Source organism: Pristiophorus japonicus, chromosome 5, assembly GCF_044704955.1.
Source record: "Pristiophorus japonicus isolate sPriJap1 chromosome 5, sPriJap1.hap1, whole genome shotgun sequence".
NCBI classification, from domain to species: domain Eukaryota; kingdom Metazoa; phylum Chordata; class Chondrichthyes; family Pristiophoridae; genus Pristiophorus; species Pristiophorus japonicus.
This window is the reverse complement of record NC_091981.1, coordinates 289,642,484-289,663,178: the sequence shown is the minus strand read 5'-3', so window position 1 is coordinate 289,663,178 and position 20,695 is coordinate 289,642,484. Positions and strand designations below refer to the sequence as shown.

Genomic DNA, 20,695 nt, shown 5'->3' with positions numbered 1-20,695 from the left:
CCCACATCCCATGGATGAAAAGAAAAAGAAAAAATATGATTGAGGTGTTCAAAATTGACGGCAGAACAGAGTGGATCGAAACAGACTGATGGGCCGAGAACAGAGAGATATAGATAGAATTTAGGTGCAAGAAGTTTTTTTTTATGCAGAGGGTTTGAAGGCTGTAGAATGCAGTTAATGATGGCAGTAGTGACCACGTCAACATTTAAGAATAGGTTAGATGGGCGGTTGAAGGAAAGGAGAATAAAGGCATAAGGGAACAAGGTGAGCACATGGGGTTGGGACCATTGATCATGTGGCGAATGACTGGTCGGACCGAGCAGCTTGTTTCGGTGTTGTCATTTCTGTGTAATTTTTGTGTAAAAGTTTCCTTTTGTGTTTTATTGCTAGCATTACACTGCACTCTTGGTTCCATGCCAGCTATCTGGGCATGTTGCTGTTGGACAAATGGCGCCAAGGACGAGAACCGAGATTCACAACATCAGCGAATAAGCCAACTGAGGTTAAGAAGTAGTCTACACACAGTCACCTTTTTATAATTCATTACTTGTCAGAATTGATTGTTGGTAATATTTGTAATTCACCATTCCCAAATGCTGCTCAGAGTGTAAGGTTTTTGTTGGGCTGATGAATCTTGGCCTTGGTGAGTAGCTGTAAAATTTCCCATATTAACAAACTGCTGGACTTACAGATTTTCACAAAAGTGCTGTGCAGTTTTTACACCTGGAAAAGCGGGAAGCTTTACCGGGAGGTGTGTGCACGCCGTTTGGAATATCACATTCAATTGCTGGAAGAAAAGTCCGCTTGCTTTTCTAGCTGAGAGGTGTCCATGTCAAATGCATTTTGGGAGGCTGAACAAAATCCTAGGATCTGTGATCAGCAACGGGATATTTCCTATAATTGGCACAAAATTGTCAGTTGCTCAGGGAGCTGGTTTAAGAGATTCAAATGTTACAGGGCTGCAGTATGGAGTGTTCTTATCCTGTTGAGATAAATTGTGTACCGAAAGCTATACTCAGCAGCTAACCTGTGAGTGATGCCAGCAAAAGTGCCAAAAACGAGAACAATGTTTTGCTCTCGGCACCAGAGTCAGTCCCTTTGATTGGGGCACAAATAGATCTCCAAAATATAGTTTTGTATCATGTGACTTCAGCCTGTATATTACCCGAGCTGGGTTAATTTGCTAAAATGCTTACAGACTTTACAGTCCTGTTCTTTCCTTTTTATATAGAGATAATCCAGGGGAGGTGACTCTGTTCAATTTGGGTTCCCAACTTTGTTACCGAAGGCTGGTTTTAATTAAAGTGAGTCCAGACCGATTGCAGTGGGAATGGAGTCAGCCTTTCTGCAGTTAAACTGCAAATTCCTTTTAAACATGGGGAGAATGTTTGATTTTTCTCGGTTTTATTCAGATGGCTTACTAACCCACTTTCACCCATAATTAACTTAGTGCCAGTTTAACACAGTTGAATAATTTAGCGCTCAGGAACGTCTTTGTACTTTGGTACAAGCCGACTTCACAGTTTCATTGCTCATGGTCCTTTGAGACCAGAGTGTGAAAATAGTAATTGTAAGATCTGGTATTTAAAATAGATTATTTTTTAAAAACGTAACTGTGATTGTATAGTTCGTTCACGGGATGTGTGCGTCGCTGGCAAGGCCAGCATTTATTCCCTAGTTGCCCTTGAGAAGGTGGTGGTGAGCCACCTTCTTAACAACTCATTTCAGAGCCACATATAGGCCAGACACAGTAAGAACGGCAAATTTCCTTGTCTAAAGGACATTAGTAAACCAGATGGGGTTTTACTACAATCCAGTAGCTGCATGGTCACCATTATTGATATTAGCTTTTTAATTCCAGATTTTTATTTAATTAACTGAATTTAGATTCCCCAGCTGCCACGGTGGGATTTGAACTCATGTCTCCAGATAATTAGTCCAGGCCTCGGGATAACTCGTCCAGTAACATAACCATTGTGCTACCATTCCCTCTTGTGTACGTGGAACTTATTCATTGTTAACTATTTTGTTTGAGGGCACTGTAGCACCTTTTCCGGCGCCTTGGATTCAGCAGTCTGTTGATGCCGTGTTGATTATTGAGGTGCCACTTTTTTCTGAGGAGTGCAATACTCCCCAAACACAGTCATGCTGTCGAGTCTGTGGTTCTTCAGTAAACAAACTGGTGGCCTGTGCCACCTTTACACGGGGCCCAAGACCCATAGCCGCTTTATGCTCCCACGTCTATTGGAGAAAAAGTGTTGTGACTGCTAAAGGTGCAGAAGGAATTAAAAGCTATATTGGGTGCAAGTGTTGGCACTCTTGTTATTTCCCACTTGCCAATCAGCATTCCCCTTCAAGTCTGGAGCTTCAGGATTACCTGTCGGGATTTTGATTATACAGATACATTTGACTTCTTTCTCTTCCAGTTTTCTGTTCCCAGTTTAAAGAAGGAAAAGCAAATCTGTGTAACTGTTGTGTGGGTGAGTGGGGTGAGGGACAGGGCTGATATGTGTGGTAGCAATGGTCAGTCCAATCCCTCTTTTTCATTTCATCTCCCCCCCGCCACCGCCCTGATCTATGGGCAGCAACATTAAGGTGAGTGAGGATAATGTTTAACACATGTTGCAATGAAAAACAGCCATTGGGAGTCACTTGCCAAACCTCAACTGTATCCACCCTAGTCTGGTTAAAGAGACATAATCTCAGGGGCTGATTGCTTTGAACTCTAGTTTGTTTTCTTGTAAATGCTCATATTTATTTTTAAATGGTTTAAGAGATATCATTGGCAACCTTGTTGAAATTGGAGAGTGCTGGCCTCTTGAGCATGGTTTAAATGGCCCTGCTTACAAAGAAGAAATGTTGGCTTGCGTACCACAAAATGCTGATGGCTCAACTCCGACCGTTTCTCCCCCTATTGACCCCTTGCTGGGCTAAAGTCCGTTGGGTGCTCTCTGATACCTTCGTCACAATTGTTCTGTGAGAACCTAGATGGCGTATCTAGTGGGATATTCAACTGTGCGAACCTAGATGGAGTATATAGTGGGATAGTCAATCATAGTGTACTGTATTAACTCATGATCCTTTTTAAATGAACATTTCCATCCTTGCCCCCGCTCTGGAATGCAGACTTTTCTGGCCAAGGCCGAGGATAGTTTGACAGCTGCGAAGCCTCTACCAATGCAGTGCTATATTGTAACCCTATGGTGTGTGTCAGCGTGGCTTAGTTAACATTCTCACCTCTTGAGTCAGAAGATCGTGGATCCAAGTCCTACGTCTGGACTTGGGCAACAGACGCTCCAGTGCTGATTGAGGCAGTGCTGCATTGTCGGAGGTGACAAACCAATTTGTCTCTTCAGGGGATGGTTTAAAGATTCCATCACAATATTCAAAGAAGATTAGGGGGTTCTCTTGACCAAGGTTCCTCTCTCAGCCAACACTGCTAAAATAAGGAATAACTTGTTCATCTTCATGTCAGTTGTGGGATCTTGTGTAAAACAGCTGCTGCATTTGCATATATCCAAGTGCTACTTTCTCATGACACTGTACTTCCTGTGCAGCTCTTGGGTTATTTCTGAGAGATGAAATAATATATATATTTTTAAACTTATTTTAGTGGAGGGGTGGGGCTCCATAAGAGCCGCTTGGGATGATTCCTTCAGATTTTAATTATTGGAGATCTTAAAAAAAGAAAATTCATTTTTCTTTGTCTTTTATCTTCAACTCAATCCCATTTTCTTTCCCTCTATTTCACTTTCTGTACATAATTTTACATTTAATTATATATTCTAACTTGCACTGCCTGGTTTAGACTGTGTCTTCGGCACAATCCTTCAATCTGATTGGTTGAGGAGACATAAGAACATAAGAATTAGGAACAGGAGTAGGCCATCTAGCCCCTCGAGCCTGCTCCGCCATTTAACAAGATCATGGCTGATCTGACCGTGGACTCAGCTCCACTTACCCGCCCGCTCCCCGTAACCCTTAATTCCCTTATTGGTTAAAAATCTACCTGTGACTTGAATACATTCAATGAGCTAGCCTCAACTGCTTCCTTGGGCAGAGAATTCCACAGATTCACAACCCTCTGGGAGAAGAAATTCCTTCTCAACTCGGTTTTAAATTGGCTCCCCCGTATTTTGAGATTGTGCCCCCTGGTCTCCCCGACCAGTGGAAACAACCTCTCTGCCTCTATCTTGTCTATCCCTTTCATTATTTTAAATGTTTCTATAAGATGACCCCTCATCCTTCTGAACTCCAATGAGTAAAGACCCAGTCTACTCAATCTATCATCATAAGGTGACCTCCTCATCTCCGGAATCAGCCTAGTGAATCGTCTCTGTACCCCCTCCAAAGCTAGTATATCCTTCCTTAAGTAAGGTGACCAAAACTGCACGCAGTACTCCAGGTGCGGCCTCACCAATACCCTGTACAGTTGCAGAAGGACCTCCCTGCTTTTGTACTCCATCCCTCTCACAATGAAGGCCAACATTCCATTTGCCTTCCTGATTACCTGCTGCACCTGCAAACTAACTTTTTTGGATTCTAAAAGAGTTTCATGCAGGTACTCGTTCGTATAGTGGTGAGTATCCCCGCCTGTCACGCGGGAGACCGGGGTTCAATTCCCCGACGAGGAGGCAGTTGTTTCAAAATGTTGAATTTAAGAAGCCCGGCTAGCTCAGTCGGTAGAACATGAGGCTTTTAATCTCAGGGTCATGGGTTCGAGCCCCACGTTGGGTGAATTATTTGGCAGCGGCCGCGTGGCCTAATGGATAAGGCGTCTGACTTCGATTATAACCACGAAGTTATCAGAAGATTGCAGGCTCGAGTCCGGCCGCGGTCAACTTAGCTTGCTGCGTGAAATTTATCCAAAAGAGTTTCATGCACAAGGACCCCCAGGTCCCTCTGCACCGCAGCATGTTGTAATTTCTCCCCATTCAGACACGCTGTTGCTTGTCCCGTTCACGTAGGTGGAAGATCCCCTGTAGAGGGCGCTGTGCTGTTTTAGCGCTCATCACGCAAGAAAATTAACTGGACCAACCACATAAATACTATGGCAACAAGAGCAGATCAGAGGCTGGGTATTCTCCGGCGAGTGTCTCACCTCCTGACTCCACCATCTACAAGGCACAAGTCAGGAGTGTGATGGAATACTCTCCACTTGCCTGGATGAGTGCCGCTCCAACAACATTCAAGAAGTTCGTCACCATCTAGGAGAAAGCAGCCCATCCCCCACGTTAAACATTTACTCCCTCCACCACCGTGGCTGCAGTGTGCACCATCTACAAGATGCAATGCAGCAATTCACCAAGGCTTTTTCGTCAGCATTTCCTAAATCTGCGACCTCTACCACCTAGAAGGGCAAGAGCAGCAGGCGCATGAGTGCAGCATCATGTGCATGTTGCCCTCCAAGTCATACACTATCCTGACTTAAAAATATATTGCCATTCCTTCGTCATCCCTGGGTCAAAATCCTGGAACTCCCTCCCTAACAGCACTGAGAGTACCTTCACCACATGGACTGCAGCGAGTTCAAGAAGGCGACTCACCACCACCTTCTCGAGGGCAATTAGAGATGGGCAATAAATGCCGACCTTGCCAGCGACGCCCAAATCCAATGAACAAATAAAAAAAGCTGCAGTGTTGTGGAGTAGTGCAAGTGTAATGAACAGTGAGCGCCATTTGTTTGCCACTGATAACATCCAGGCCCTTCATCAGAACTCAAAACACTGATACAAGAGGGTTTTTTGAGCGTTTCAATCTCTATGGTATTTGAATTCTACAAGTAAGCTATTAAATTAGCCTTTGAGGTTCTCCAAGGAAACCACAGACTTGATCTGGTCCCTATATGCACACTCACACACTCAAATAACAAAATATGAGCTGTGCCAGTGTTGATGGAAGAATGTTGTCCTTTCTGACCGCGCAAATGCACGATCATTGGATCCTGGCTTGTGCTGGGTGCTAATTTTCTCATGATCTGCGCATATTATACCTGTGTAAAGATTTCCTTCTCTGAACAGATCAATGTCGCAGTTGCATTTATTTTTCCAATTTTAATTTAAGTGGAAGGCTTGCCAAATCCAATTTCCCTACACTTAACCAACAAAGATGACCAGGACTTTGTTATTTGTATATGAAGCTGCAGTTGCTTAGCTTTGTGTAGAAGGTTGTTATGCAAATAGGTAGATGCTGTCAGGATATTGGAGTAAGTGCCTTGAAAGAAGGATATGCACCAAACTATATTTGTGTTTCTTGTTACTGCGATTGTTTTGTGCTAATCAGGGTGAGATGTTGGGGAATGGAGTCCTTTCCATTTTGGGTAATTATTTCTCGCATCAAGTGCTCCCCAGGTCTGATATAGCACGGGTTTGGTGTAAAGATATAGGCTCCTTCCACTCTGCCTCAGCCCCAGACTCAAGAAAAGAAAAACTTGTCTTTGTATAGCAACTTTCATCGTCGTCTGGACGTCCCAAAGTGCTTTACAACCAATGAAGTATTTTTGAATTGTTGTAATGTCGGAAATACGGCAGCCAGATTGCGCACAGAGAGGTCCCACAAACAGCAATGTGATGATGGCTAGATAATCTGTGTAGTGAGGGATAGATATTGGCCAGGACAACTCCTTTGCTCCTCTTCGAAATAGTGCCATGGGATCTTTTACATTCATCTGAGAGGGCAACTGGGACCTCTGTTTAACGTTTCATCTGAAAGACGGCACCTCCAGAGTGTTCACCTAGATTATGTGCTCGAGTCCCTGGAGTGGGACTTGAACCCACACTTTCCTGACTCCGAGGCGAGAGCATTACCACTGAGCCACAGCTGACACCGAATGCTCCCCATTGCACCAGTGTGACATTTTTCCATTTCTTACATTCCTGTGGCCTTTCAGAGTGAGGGTGTCAATTCAGTTCTGTATTGTGGTACGGTTTTTATTCTGCCTGCTGTGGATCTATTCCCACCGGGAATGGTATTGGGACAGCCCAAACTCTTGAGCTGCAGAAAGAGAATATTATATCAGTCTGAACTGGATTTAAACCCAGGTCCCCCAGGGTGAATTTATTTTTAATGCTTTGAATTTAAGCAAAGAAATGAGCCTGTGATGAAGCTTCAGAACTTTTGATTTATTCCCAGCAGTTTTGAGAAGTTTGGCTTGCAACTCCTGATTGTTATTCACAGTGTATTGGCCTCTCCACGAGGAAAACATCACACCACTCCTCACCATGTGGAGTGCCTGGTGGGATTCAAAGCTTTCCTTACGTAAAAAAAATCTTCCCCACCACCCCGCCTCCCCAACTTGAAACGATTGCATGCTGTAAAATTTAGTGCTTGGCTCATTATGTCAGCAATTTTTTGGTTTGGCAAAGTCTCGATATGAAGTTCCAGTGTAGAAGTTCCCAAACTCCTTCCACCACATTTATATTACAGAATCACTTTCATTAGAAGTGGTTCTGTAACCTAATCCGATCCTCTCCATGCCACTCCCTGCACTTTATCTTGGGAGGCGAGTTTAGCATCGACACTGAGATTTATGCACATATGTTTCGCTTCGAAGCTGCAAATGTGACTTTACAGTAGCTGTGCGCGCACGTGCAGTTAATGCCAAGTTGCATTTGCTACTCTGGGACCTTGCCCAATGCCAGAGAGGTCTCCAAATACCAGACACACATTGCTGGCCTACGTTCAAGACTAAAAATGATTGATGAGGCTTAACTGCCGATGTATATGTTTCCCACTGCCAGTTTGCAGCAGGCAAAACCTCTAGTGATCATACTTCAGTTAGATTTAAGGTAGTTATGGAAAAGGACGAAGATAGATCAGGAATAAAAGTTCTCAATTGGAGAAAAGCCAATTTTACTAAGCTGTGATGTGATTTAGCCATAGTGGACTGCAAAAAGGATATTAGGAATGCTAAGAGAGAGCACAAGAAATTCTTGGCCAGTAATATTAAGGAAAACCCTAAGATGTTCTATAAATATATTAAGAGTAAGAGGGTAACTAAAGAAAGGGTAGGGCCTATTAGAGACCATGAGGGCAATCTTTGTGTGGAGGAGGAAGATGTTGCTAAGGTTCTTAACGAATACTTTGCATCTGTTTTCACAAAGGAAAGGGGTAATGCAGATACTGCCATCTAGGAAGAGTGTGATATTCTGGATGAAATAAATATAGTGAGAAGGGAAGTATTAAGGGGTTTAGCATCTTTGAAAGTAGATAAGTCCCCAGGCTGTTGAGCGAAGTAAAAGAGGAAATAGCAGAGGCCTTGACAATCATTCTCCAGTCCTCTTTTGATCTGGGCATGCTGCCGGAGGATTGGAGGACTGCTAATGTCGTACCCTTGTTAAAGAAGGGAAAAAGGGATAGGCCGGGTATTACAGGCCTGTCAGATTAACCTCAGTGGTGGGAAAATTATTGGAAAAAGTCCTGAAAGACAGGATAAATCTGCATTTGGAAAGGCAAGGATTAATTAGGGACAGTCAGCACGGATTTGTTAAGGGAAGATCGTGTTTGACTAACCTGATTGAATTTTTGGAGGAGGTAACCAAGAGGGTCGATGAGGATAGTGCGTAAGATGTAGTATATATGGACTTTAGCAAAGCTTTTGATAGGGTCCCACATGGTAGACTGGTCATGAAGGTTAAAGCCCATGGAATACAGAGCAAAGTGTCAAGTTGGATCCAAAATTGGCTGAGGTAGGAAGCAAAGGGTAATGATTGATGGATGTTTTTATGACTGGAATGATGTTTCCAGTGGGGTTCCACAGGGCTCAGTACTGGGTCCCTTGCTTTTTGTGGTATATATCAACGATTTAGATTTGAATATAGGGAGTATGATTAAGAAGTTTGCAGACAACGCTAAAATTGGCTGTGTGGTTAATAATGAAGAGGAAAGTGATGGGCTGCAGGAGGATATCAATCTACTGGTCAGGTGGGCAGAGCAGTGGCGAATGGAATTTAATTCAGAAAAGTGTGAGGTGATGCACTTTGGGAGGGCAAATAATGTATACACATTAAGCGGTAGGCCACTTAATAGTGTAGATGAATAAAGGGACCTTGGAGTGTTGTCCACAGATCCCTGAAAGTAGCAGACCAGCTGGATAAGGTGGTTAAGAAGGCATATGGAATGCTTGCCTTTATTGGCCGAGGCATAGACTATAATAGCAGGGAGGTTATGCTTAAATTGTATAATACTTTAGTTCGGCCACAGCTGGAGTACTGCGTGCAGTTCTGGTCGCCGTATTATAGGAGGGACGTGATTGGACTAGAGAGGGTACAGAGGAGATTTACTAGGATGCTGCCTGGAATGCAGAATCTTAGTTATGAGGACAGATTGGATAGGCTGGGTTTGTTCTCATTGGAACAGAGGAGGTTGAGAGGAGACCTCATTGAGGTGTACAAAATATTGAGGGGCCTGGACATAGTGGATAGTAAGGGTCTATTTCCATTGGTGGAGGGATCTATTACGAGGGGGCACAGTTTTAAGGTGGTTGGTGGAAGGTTTCGAGAGGATTTGAGGGGGGGCTTCTTTACGCAGAGGGTTGTGGGGATCTGGAACTCGCTGCCTGGAAGAGTGGTGGATGCAGAAACCCTCACCACTTTTAAGAGATGGTTGGATGGGCACTTAAAGTGCAGTAACCTGCAGGGTTACTGACCTAGAGCTGGTAATTGGGATTAGACTGGATGACCTTTTGTTGGACGGAGCAGATATAATGGTAAGTACTGCAGGGAATAGAATACAGCCAGGGTGATCTCCTGGACTAGTTTCGATCGCCTGGATGGGTCGGCGAGGAATTTTCCCAGATTTTTTCTCTCTAAATTGGCTTGGGTTTTTATCTGGTTTTTGCCTCTCCTAGAAAATCACATGGCTCCAGTTGGGGTGGAGTGTCGAATGTCTCAGTATAAGGGGTGTCGCAGTTGTGTGAGGCGGACTGGTTGGACTGGGTGCTCTTTGCCTTTCTGTCATTGTTCATGGGTTTATATGTAACCTTTAGGGTTGCTGACCGAGGGCCGTGTGGCTCTTTGTCGGCTGGGGTGGACACGATGGGCCGAAATGGCCTCCTTCTGCGCTGTAAATTTCTATGTTTCTAACCAGCTACTTGAAGGTAAATCAGTGTCAGAGCAGTGGGAGGCATTCAGAAGGAGATGGTGATGGTTCAGAGCAAGTATGTTCCCTTAAATAAAAATGGTGGGATTTACAAATCTAGAGCCGCCTGCATGTCTAGTGATATACAGGGTAGGATAAAGAAAAAAGGGAAGCTTATGACAGATACCGATGGCTCAATTGTGCAGAAACCCCAGAGTATAGCAAGTGCAGGGTGAAATTAAAAAGGAAATTAGGGAAGCAAAGTGAGGGCATGAAAAAATATCGGCAAGTAAAATCGAGGAAAACCCAAAGTTGTTTTATAAATGCATTAAGAGCAAGAGGATAACAAAAGAAAGAAAGAGTATTAGAGACCATAAAAGTAACCTGTGTGTGGAGGCGGAAGATGTGGGTATGGTTCTTAATGAATACTTTGCGTCTGTTTTCACAAAAGAGAGGGACGCTGCCGACACTTCTATCGAGGAGGAGAAGTGTGAAATATTAGATGAAATAAACACAGTGAGAGAGGAAGTATTAAGGGGTTTAGCATCTTTGAAAGTGGATAAATCCCCAGGCCCAGTTGAAATGTATCCCAGGCTGTTGAGGGAAGCAAAAGAGGAAGTAGCAGAGGCTCTGATCATCATTTTCCAATCCTGTCTGGCTGCAGGTGTGGTACTGCAGGACTGCTAACGTTGTACCATTGTTTAATTGCGGGCCAGACAGCCTAACCTCAGTAGTCGGAATATTATTGGAAAAAATTCTGAGGGAGAGGATAAATCTTCATTTGGAAAGACACGAATTAATCAAGGACAGTCGGCATGGATTTGTTGAGGGAAGATCGTTCCTGACTAACTTGATTGAATTTTTCGAGGAGGTAACTAGGAGGGTCAGTGAGGTAGTGCATTTGATGTAGTGTATATGGATTTTAGCAAGGCAGACTGGGTCATGAAAGTAAAAGCTCATGGGATCCAAGGCAAAGTGGCAAGTTGAATCCAAAATTGGCTCAGAGGCAGGAAGCAAAGGGTAATGGTTGATGGGTGTTTTTGTGACTGAAAGGCTGTTTCCAGTGGGGTTCCACAGGGTTCAATGCTGGGTCCCTTGCTTTTTGTGGTACATATCAATGATTTGGACTTGAATATTAGGGGTATGATTAAGAAGTTTGCAGATATAAAAATTGCCCGTGTGGTTGGTGATTAAGAAGTAAGCTGTAGACTGCAGGAAGATTTCAGTGGACTGGTCAGATGGGCAGAACAGTGACAAATGGAATTCAATCCAGAGAAGTGAAATTCAACCTGGAGAGCATTTGGGGAGGGTTAACAAGGCAAGGGAATACACATTAAATGGTAGGACACTGAGATGTGTAGAGGAACAAAGGGACCTTGGAGTGCAGGTCCACAGGTCCCTGAAGGTAGCAGGACAGGGAGATAAGGTGGTTAAGAAGGCATTCAGGATACTTGCCTTTATTAACCAAGGCATAGAATATAAGAGCAGGGAGGTTTTGCTTGAACTGTATAAAACACTAGTTAGGCCACAGCTGGAGTACTGTGTGCAGTTCTGGTCACCACATTACAGGAAGGACGTGATTGCACTCGAGAGGGTACAGAGGAGATTTATGAGGATGTTGCCTGGACTGGAAAATTTTAGCTATGAGGAAAGATTGGATAGACTGGGTTTGTTTTCTTTGGAACATAGGAGGCTGAGGGGAGACCTAATTGAGGGGTATAACATTATGAGGAGCCCAGATAGTGTGGATAGGAAGGACCTATTTCCCTCAGCAGAGGGGTCAATAACCAGGGGGCGTAGATTTAAAGTAATTGGAAGGAAGTTTAGAGGGGATTTGAGAAGTTTTTTCACCCAGAGGGTGGTGGGGGTCTGGATCTCAATGTCTGAAAGGGTGGTAGAGGCAGAAACCTTCATAGCATTTAAAAAGTACTTGGATTATGCACTTGAAATAGCCGTAACCTACAAGAGCTGGAAAGTGGTATTAGGCTGGTTAGCTCTTTGTCAGCCAGCGTGGACACGATGGGCCGAATGGCCTCCTTTTGTGTTATAACTTTCTAGGATTCCCTCTTGAGAAGCCCATGGTCTCAGACTGGGTTTACTTTACAGGGGTGCCCTCGATGAGGCTCTTGCAATCCTGTGAATTAAAACTGATATGAGCTGGAAAAAAGGCAACTTGTCCAGTTTTTGTATTGAACTGTCTAATAGCTATCAGATGTAATATACATTTGAAGTGGCTATTTCTCTCTCTCTCCTTTTTAGAGTAAATGTTTGTTTCCATGAAGTGCAGAGGAGAACTGAAAAAGGTACTAAGAGGGGCAAAGAGTGTATGAGAAAAGGGAACATTGAAGTATTTTATAAACATATAAAGAGTGAAAGGATAGTCAATAGGGATCGGTAGTAGAACCGTTGCTTTTCTTGTTAATGTCCTGGACTTGGGTATAGAGAGTACAATTTTGAATTTTGCGGCTGTTACAAAACTTGGTAATATAGTAAATAGTGAGCAGGTTAGTAGCAGACTTCAGGAGGACATAGACTGGTGAAATCGGCAGACTCATGGCAGATACAATTTAATATTGGTAAGTGTGAAGTGATGTACTTCTTGAGAAACAACATGGAGAGGCAGCATAATCTAAATTGTGAGCATGTGGAATTCTCTACCATTGAGGCCAGTTCGTTAGATATATTCAAAAGGGAGTTAGATGTGGCCCTTATCGCTAAAGGGATCAAGGGGTATGGAGAGAAAGCAGGAATGGGGGGTACTGAAGTTGTATGATCATATTGAATGGTGGTGCAGGCTTGAAGGGCTGAATGGCCTACTCCTGCACCTACTTTCTATGTTTCTAAATAGTACTATTTTGAGGGGGTGCAACAGCAGAGGAACCTGGGGGTATATATTCACAACTCTTTAAAAGTACCAGAGCAAGTTGATAAAGCAGTTAAGAAAGTGTATGGGATACTTGGCTTTGTAAGTAGGGGCATTGAATGCAAAAGCAAGAAAATCATGCTAAACCTTTACCAAATCAAGTGGCACAATTTAAAAGGGGTACAGGAACAGAGAGACCCGAGGGTTCACATACATAAACCTTGGAAGGTGTCAGGACAAGTCGATGAGGCTGTTTGGAAAGGCCTATGGGATTCTTGACGAGGATGTTATGGTAAACTTCTCTTAACTCACTGGTAGGCCTCTGCCAGCTTTTAGGCACCACACTTTAGGAAGGACATCAAGGCCTTGGGACGGGGGATAGAGGAGAATGATCAGTTATACCAGAGGTGATGAAATTCAGTTATGTGGAGAGAGATGAGAAGCCAGGAGCTGTTCTCAGAGTAGAGAAGGTTAAGGGTAGATTTAATAGAGGTGTTCAAGATTTTGACAGGGTAGATGGGAAGAAACTGTTTCCACTTGCAAAAGGGTTGGTAACCGGAGGAAACAGATTTAAGATAATTGGCAAAATATCCATAGGGGAAACAATAACTTTTATTTATATAGCGCCTTTGACGTAGTAAAACATCCCAAGGCACTTCACAGCAGTGTTACAGACAAACAGATAAATTTGACACCGAGCCCCAAAAGAAGAAATTAAGGCAGATGACCAAAAGCTTGGTTAAAGAGGTAGGTTTTAAGAACATAAGAAATAGGAGCGTCTTAAAGGAGGGCAGAGAGGTTTAGGGAGAGAGTTCTAGAGCTTAGGGCCCAAATAGCTGAAGGCGCGGCCACTGATGGTGATTGTTTTTCACAGTGATTTATGCTGATCTGGAATGCGCTGGATGGAAGGGTGGTGAAAGCAGATTTAGTAGTAACTTTCAAAAGGGAATTAGATATATACTTGAAAATGAGAAATTTGCAGGGCAATAGGGAAAGAGCGGGGGAGCAGGACTAATTGGGTAGCTCTTTGAAAGACCTGGCTCATACACGAGGGGCTGAATAGTCTCCTTCTGTGCTGTATGATTCTATGATTCCAGCACCCACTCAATGTATTGAGCCTCTCTTCTGTGGAAGCATGACAGAAACATCCTGGTCTGTGCTGAGTTCTTGATTTCTGGAAGCTAAAGTACCACCTATCATGGTATGTCACACTAGGATGCTCCCAGTCACACCTGTTGGAGCTACACATAGGTGGACAAGATTTGGCTAGGTTACATTGCCTTCAACTAGTAGACCTTCAGCGCTTTGGAGCTTTACCCCAGCATGAGTTGCCATCTTTCATGTTGATGTGTATCTAGAGCTCTGAAGGAAAGGCGGGAGAGCATTAAATGCATTTTGTTTTTAAAAGGTGGGTGAAATCCCTTCAGCCAGCCCCAGCCAGCTTATTCTGTGCTTCAGCATTATTCTGCTCAATCTATTGCAATTAAGGAGTTTTATTTCCTCCATTTTAGTTCATCCACTCTCAATAAAACCCGTGAACTTCTGTTTTTTTTATCTAAGAAAAGGCAATCGTCCTTCCCTGATTATCCACTTGGTTCATACACAGAGACTTCCTTTCAACAACAACCTGCCTTTGACGTGGTGGTACATTCCTGGGTGCTTCAAGGAAAACATAGAAACAAGGTGCAGGAGTAGGCCATTCGCCTGCACCACCATTCAATGAGATCATGGCTGATCATTCCCTTAGTACCCCTTTCCTGCTTTCTCTCCATACCCCTTGATCCCCTTAGCTGTAAGGGCCATATCTAACTCCCTCTTGAATATATCCAATGAACTGGCATCAACAACTCTCTGCGGCAGGGAATTCCACAGGTTAACAACTCTGAGTGAAGAAGTTTCTCCTCATCTCCGTCCTAAATGGCCTACTCCTTATCCTCAGACTATGTCCCCTGGTTCTGGACTTCCCCTACATTGGGAATATTCTTCCCGCATCCAGTCCCGTCAGAATCTTATACATTTCTATGAAATCCCCTCTCATCCTTCTAAACTCCAGTAAATAAAGGCCAAGTTGATCCAGTCTCTCCTCATATGACAGTCCGGCCATCCCTGGAATCAGTCTGGTGAACCTTCGCTGCACTCCCTCAATAGCAAAACATCCTTCCTCAGATTAGGAGACCAAAACGGAACACAATATTCCAGGTGAGGCCTCACTAAGGCCCTTTACAACTGCAGTAGGACCTCCCTGCTCCTATACTCAAATCCCCTAGCTATGAAGGCCAACATACCATTTGCCGCCTTCGCCGCCTGCTGTAACTGCAGTGACTGATGAACGATGACACCCAGGTCTCGTGGCAACTCCCCTTTTCCCAATCTGCCGCCATTCAGATAATATTCTGCCTTCAAAATGGATAACCTCCCATTTATCCACTTTATACTGCATCTGCCATGCATTTGCCCACTTACCTAACCTGTCCAAGTCACCCTGCAGCCTCTTAGCGTCCTCCTCACAGCTCACACCGCCACCCAGTTTAGTGTCATCCGCAAACTTGGAGATATTGCACTCAATTCCTTCATCTAAATCATTAATGTATATTGTAAAGAGCTGGGATCCCAGCACTGAGCCTTGCAGCACTCTCACTAGTCACTGCCTGCCATTCTGAGAAGGACCCATTTATCCCGACTCTTTGCTGCCTGTCTGCCAACTAGTTCTCTATCCACGTCAGTACATTACCCCCAATACCATGCGCTTTGATTTTGCACACCAAGCTCTTGTGCAGGACCTTGTCAGAAGCCTTTTGAAAGTCCAAATACACCACATCCACTGGTTCTCCCTTGTCCACTCTACTAGTTACATCCTCAAAGAATTCCAGAAGATTCGTCAAGCATGATTTCCCTTTCATAAATTCATGCTGACTTGGTCCGATCCTGTCACTGATTTCCAAATGCACTGCTATTTCATCCTGAATGATTAATTCCTACGTTTCCCCCACTACTGATGTCAAGCTAACCGGTCCATAATTACCCGTTTTCTCTCTCCCTCCTTTTTAAAAAAGTGGTGTTACATTAGCTACCCTCCAGTCCATAGGAGCTGATCCAGAGTCGATAGACTGTTGGAAAATGATCACCAATGCATCCACTATTTCTAGGGCCACTTCCTTAAGTACTCTGGGATGCAGACTATCAGGCTCCTGGGATTTATTGGCCTTCAATCCCATCAATTTCCCGAACACAATTTCCCGCCTAATAAGGATATCCTTCAGTTCCTCCTTCTCACTAGACCCACTGTCCCCCAGTACATTCGGAAGGTTATTTGTGTCTTCCTTCGTGAAGACAGAACCAAAGTATTTGTTCAATTGGCCTGCCATTTCTTTGTTCCCCATTATAAATTCACCTGAATCTGACTGCAAGGGACCTATGTTTGTCTTCACTAATCTTTTTCTCTTCACATTTTTATAGACGTTTTTGCAGTCAGTTTTTATGTTCCCTGCAAGCTTCATCTCGTACTCTATTTTCCCCCTCTTAATTAAACCCTTAGTCCTCCTCTGTTGAATTCTAAATTTCTCCCAGTCCTCAGGTTTGTTGCTTTTTCTAGCCAATTTATATGCCTCCTCCTTGGCTTTAACACTATCCTTAATTTCCCTTGTTAGCCATGGTTGAGCCACCTTCTCCGTTTTATTTTTACTCCAGACAGGGATGTACAATTGCTGAAGTTCATCCATGTGATCTTTAAATGTTTACCATTGCTTATCCACCATCAACCCTTTAAGTATCCTTTGCCAGTCTATTCTAGCCAATTCACCCCTCATACCGTCGAAGTGACCTTTCCTTAAGTTCAGGACCCTAGTTTCCGAATTAACTGTGTCATTCTCCATCTTAATAAAGAATTCTACCATATTATGGTCACTCTTCCCCAAGGGGCCTCGAACAACAAGATTGCCAATTAGTCCCTTCTCATTACACATCACCCAGTCTAGGATGGCGAGCTCTCTAGTTGGTTCCTCGACATATTGGTCTAGAAAACCATCCCTAATACATTCTCGGAAATCTTCCTCCACCGCATTGCTACCAGTTTGGTTAGCCCAATCTGTATGTCGATTAAAGTCGCCCATGATAACTGCTGTACCTTTATTGCACGCATCCCTTATTCCTTGTTTGATGCTGTCCCCAACTGCACTACTACTGTTTGGTGGTCTGTACACAACTCTCACTAACGTTTTCTGTCCTTTGGAATTCCGCAGTTCCACCCATACTGATTCCACATCATCCAGGCTAATGTCCTTCCTTACTATTGCATTAATTTCCTCTTTAACCAGCAACGCCACCCCACCTCCTTTTCCTCTCTGCCTATCCTTCCTAAATGTTGAATACCCCTGGATGTTGAGTTCCCAGCCTTGGTCACTCTGGAGCCATGTGTCCGTGATGCCAATTACATATCCATTAACTGTGTCTGCACAGTTAATTCGTCCACCTTATTCCGAATACTCGCATTGAGGCACACAGCCTTCAGGCTTGTCTTTTTAACACACTTTGCCCCTTTAGAATTTTTCTGTAATGTGGCCCTTTTTGTTTTTTTGCCTTGGGTTTCTCTGCCCTCCACTTTTACTCATCTCCTTTCTATCTTTTGCTTCTGCCTCCATTTTATTTCCCCCCGTCTCCCTGCATAGGCTTCCATTCCCCTGCCATGTTAGTTTAACTCCTCCCCAACAGCACTAGCAAACACTCCCCCTAGGACATTGGTTCCAGTCCTGCCCAGGTACAGACCGTCTGGTTTGTACTGGTCCCACCTCCCCGAGAACCGGTTCCAATGTCCCAGGAATTTGAACCCCTCCCTTCTGCACCACTCCTCAAGCCACGTATTCATCTGAGCTATCCTGTCATTCCTACTCTGACTAGCACGTGGCACTGGTAGCAATCCTGAGATTACTACTTTTGAGGTCCTACTTTTTAATTTAGCTCCTAGCTCCCTAAATTTGTCTCGTAGGACCTCATCCCGTTTTTTTACCTATATGCACCACGACAACTGGCTGTTCACCCTCCCTTTTCAGAATGTCCTGCACCCGCTCCGCGACATCCTTGATCCTTGCACCAGGGAGGCAACATACCATCCTGGAGTCTCGATTGCGGCCGCAGAAGCGCCTGTCTATTCCCCTCACAATTGAATCCCCTATCACTATCGCTCTCCCACTCTTTATCCTGCCCTCCTGTGCAGCAGAGCCACCCATGGTGCCATGAACTTGGCTGCTGCTGCTCCCCCCTGATGAGTCATCCTCCTCAACAGCACCCAAAGCGGTGTATCTGTTTTGCAGGGGGATGACCGCAGGGGACCTCTGCACTACCTTCCTTGCACTGCTCTTCCTGCTGGTCACCCAATTACTATCTGGCTGTGTAACCTTTACCAACTCACTAAACGTGCTATTCACGTCATTCTCAGCATCGTGCATGCTCCAGAGTGAATCCACCCGCAGCTCCAGGGCCGCAATGCGGTCCGTCAGGAGCTGCAGCCGGATACACTTCCCGCAAACGTTGTCATCGGGGACACCGGAAGTGTCCCTGACTTCCCACATAGTACAGGAGGAGCATAACACGTTTCCGAGCTCTCCTGCCATGACTTAACCCCTAGATAAACTTAATTTGGCAACAACAACGCTAAATGTTACTTACTGATAGAGAAAAGAAAAAAGAAAAGCTACTTGCCAATCACTTACCCCCTTGGCTGTGATGTCACCTTTCAATTTGTTTCTACTTTTTTGCCTTCTCACCCTACTGCAGCTGCACCAGCTAGCCTTTATAGGCCTCCCCCGGACTCCCGCAATGCCTCCTCTCCGAACTCCCAACGACTCACGGATGCTGGGCCTTTATAGGCCTCCCCACGCTCGCCTCACCGACGCTGCTCTGACTGCCGCCGACGTTGGGCCTTTATAGGCCTCCCCACACTCGTCTCACCGATGCTGCTCCGACTGCCGCCTCCCGCCGACGTTGGGCCTTTATAGGCCTCCCCACGCTCGCCTCACCGACGCTGCTCCGACTGCCGCCGACGTTGGGCCTTTATAGGCCTCCCCACACTCGCCTCACCGACGCTGCTCCGACTGCCGACTGCCGCCTCCCGCCGACGTTGGGCCTTTATAGGCCTCCCCACGCTCGCCTCACCGATGCTGCTCCGGTGGGAGCCTTATCTTGAGCTGAATTTGTATTATTAACACAGCCAAGGTTATGCTGATAGGGTCAGATGAGGAAGAGTGAGAGGAGGCTTGTGTGGGGCATAAACATCGGCATGGATCAGTTGGGCCGTCTGGCCTGTTTCTGGTGCTGTACATTCTATGTAATGCACTCGTAAAGCAGCAGAATTGTAGAGACCAGGAAGGTGCCATGTTTTTCTTAAGGTAGCTCATCTTGGCCAGTGCCGTGCTCTACAATTAGTCTGGGCACACCTCTGTTAATGGGGAGGGGGGAAAATAAGCCAGGTCTCCTATTCTGATCTCTATCCAACAACACCTGTCAGACGCGCACTAGTTTGTTCACAGTGAGGGCAGGATTGGATTTGGCTGTGTTTGCCCACTCCACCATTGAATAACCTGCTGACATTCGCTATCTAGGATTGCACATGAAGAGTGATCAGTTGGGAAAGGTAAAGAGTGGCTGGCGCCTTATAGGATTGCACTTCAGCAAATCTTTAGGAGCGGTAGCTGGAAAGAGAGGAAATTGTCTGTTCTATCCTTTTTGAGCCTCCTTTCTCAATCATTGATTTTCTAATGTTACATCTGAGGTTTTCAAATGTTTGTTGTAACTGTATTGTACGTGCACTGTGCATGTGGTCAATGCATCACTCCAGATGTAATTTCAGCTCAAAGTTGCTGGAAAATGCTCTATCTGACAGCTGTTGTAACAAATGTTTCTTTGAAGGTGGGAAGGGACTTTATGCTTCAGGATTTAAAAGCCTTTTAGCCCCCTTTTGTATTAGTCTGAAGATTCATTTGTATTCTGCTGTGGTATTCCTGATATAATCAGAGATGGGATTTCTCTTTCCAATTTGAATTTGAAATGCTCCAGTGAACACTATGGTAAATGGTGTGGAAGGTTTGGTCTGTCACGCACAGTGAGAAAGGTGCATTCTTGGTTGACTGATGCGGTTTACAGTTCTATCCGTGACTAGTTTACAGATTTTTGTGAAAATGGGTTATCGGGATATAGAATCATATAATCATCATAGGCAGTCCCTTGAATCGAGAATGACTTGCTTCCACATCAAAAAGTTCACAGGTGTTTCAGTGATGGACTTAAAATTCTAGGTCTGAACTAAATCTTGGAGGGTGGAAGATGCCTGTGCTTGGATTTTATTAATGTGCGGTGATTGTTACACACCAGCCACCACACGGGCTTGACAGAGCTAGGTCTTGGTCCAGTAGCAAGGATTAACCAAGATGACTGGAGACCAGCTCTGCTGCATGGACCTAGTGTGCACACATATTGCAGTGTGGGCTGGTCTGTGCTGCCCCTGGGCCCTCACCTCTTCTGGGCCCCGAACTCACGCCTTTCCTGGGCCCCGATCATGTCCCTCTGCAATCTCTCGCCGCTCTTTCGGCCTGACCTCGCCGCTCCTGATGTACCTGCCCACGCTCCAATCACCGACCTGGATCTTGGTGATGTCCCTTTTCACTGCCGTTGCTCTCCTGCTCCAGCACGTGCTGCTCCCTGGAGTGGTATGCCACAATGCTGCTCCTTCCACTCCCCGTCCTGCTCCGATGGTGCTCGCAGGCT

At 44.9% G+C, this 20,695-nt stretch overlaps 1 protein-coding gene and 1 non-coding gene across 6 annotated transcripts in view; both read left to right on the top strand.

Annotated features, from left to right (window-relative positions):
- The window catches only part of arhgap39 (Rho GTPase activating protein 39), a 618,982-nt gene that overhangs the window by 178,305 nt on the left and 419,982 nt on the right, over positions 1-20,695 (top strand). The window lies entirely within an intron of this gene.
- Positions 4,665-4,737, top strand: trnak-uuu (transfer RNA lysine (anticodon UUU)). Its single transcript has one exon. It is a non-coding gene; the product is annotated as a tRNA-Lys (tRNA).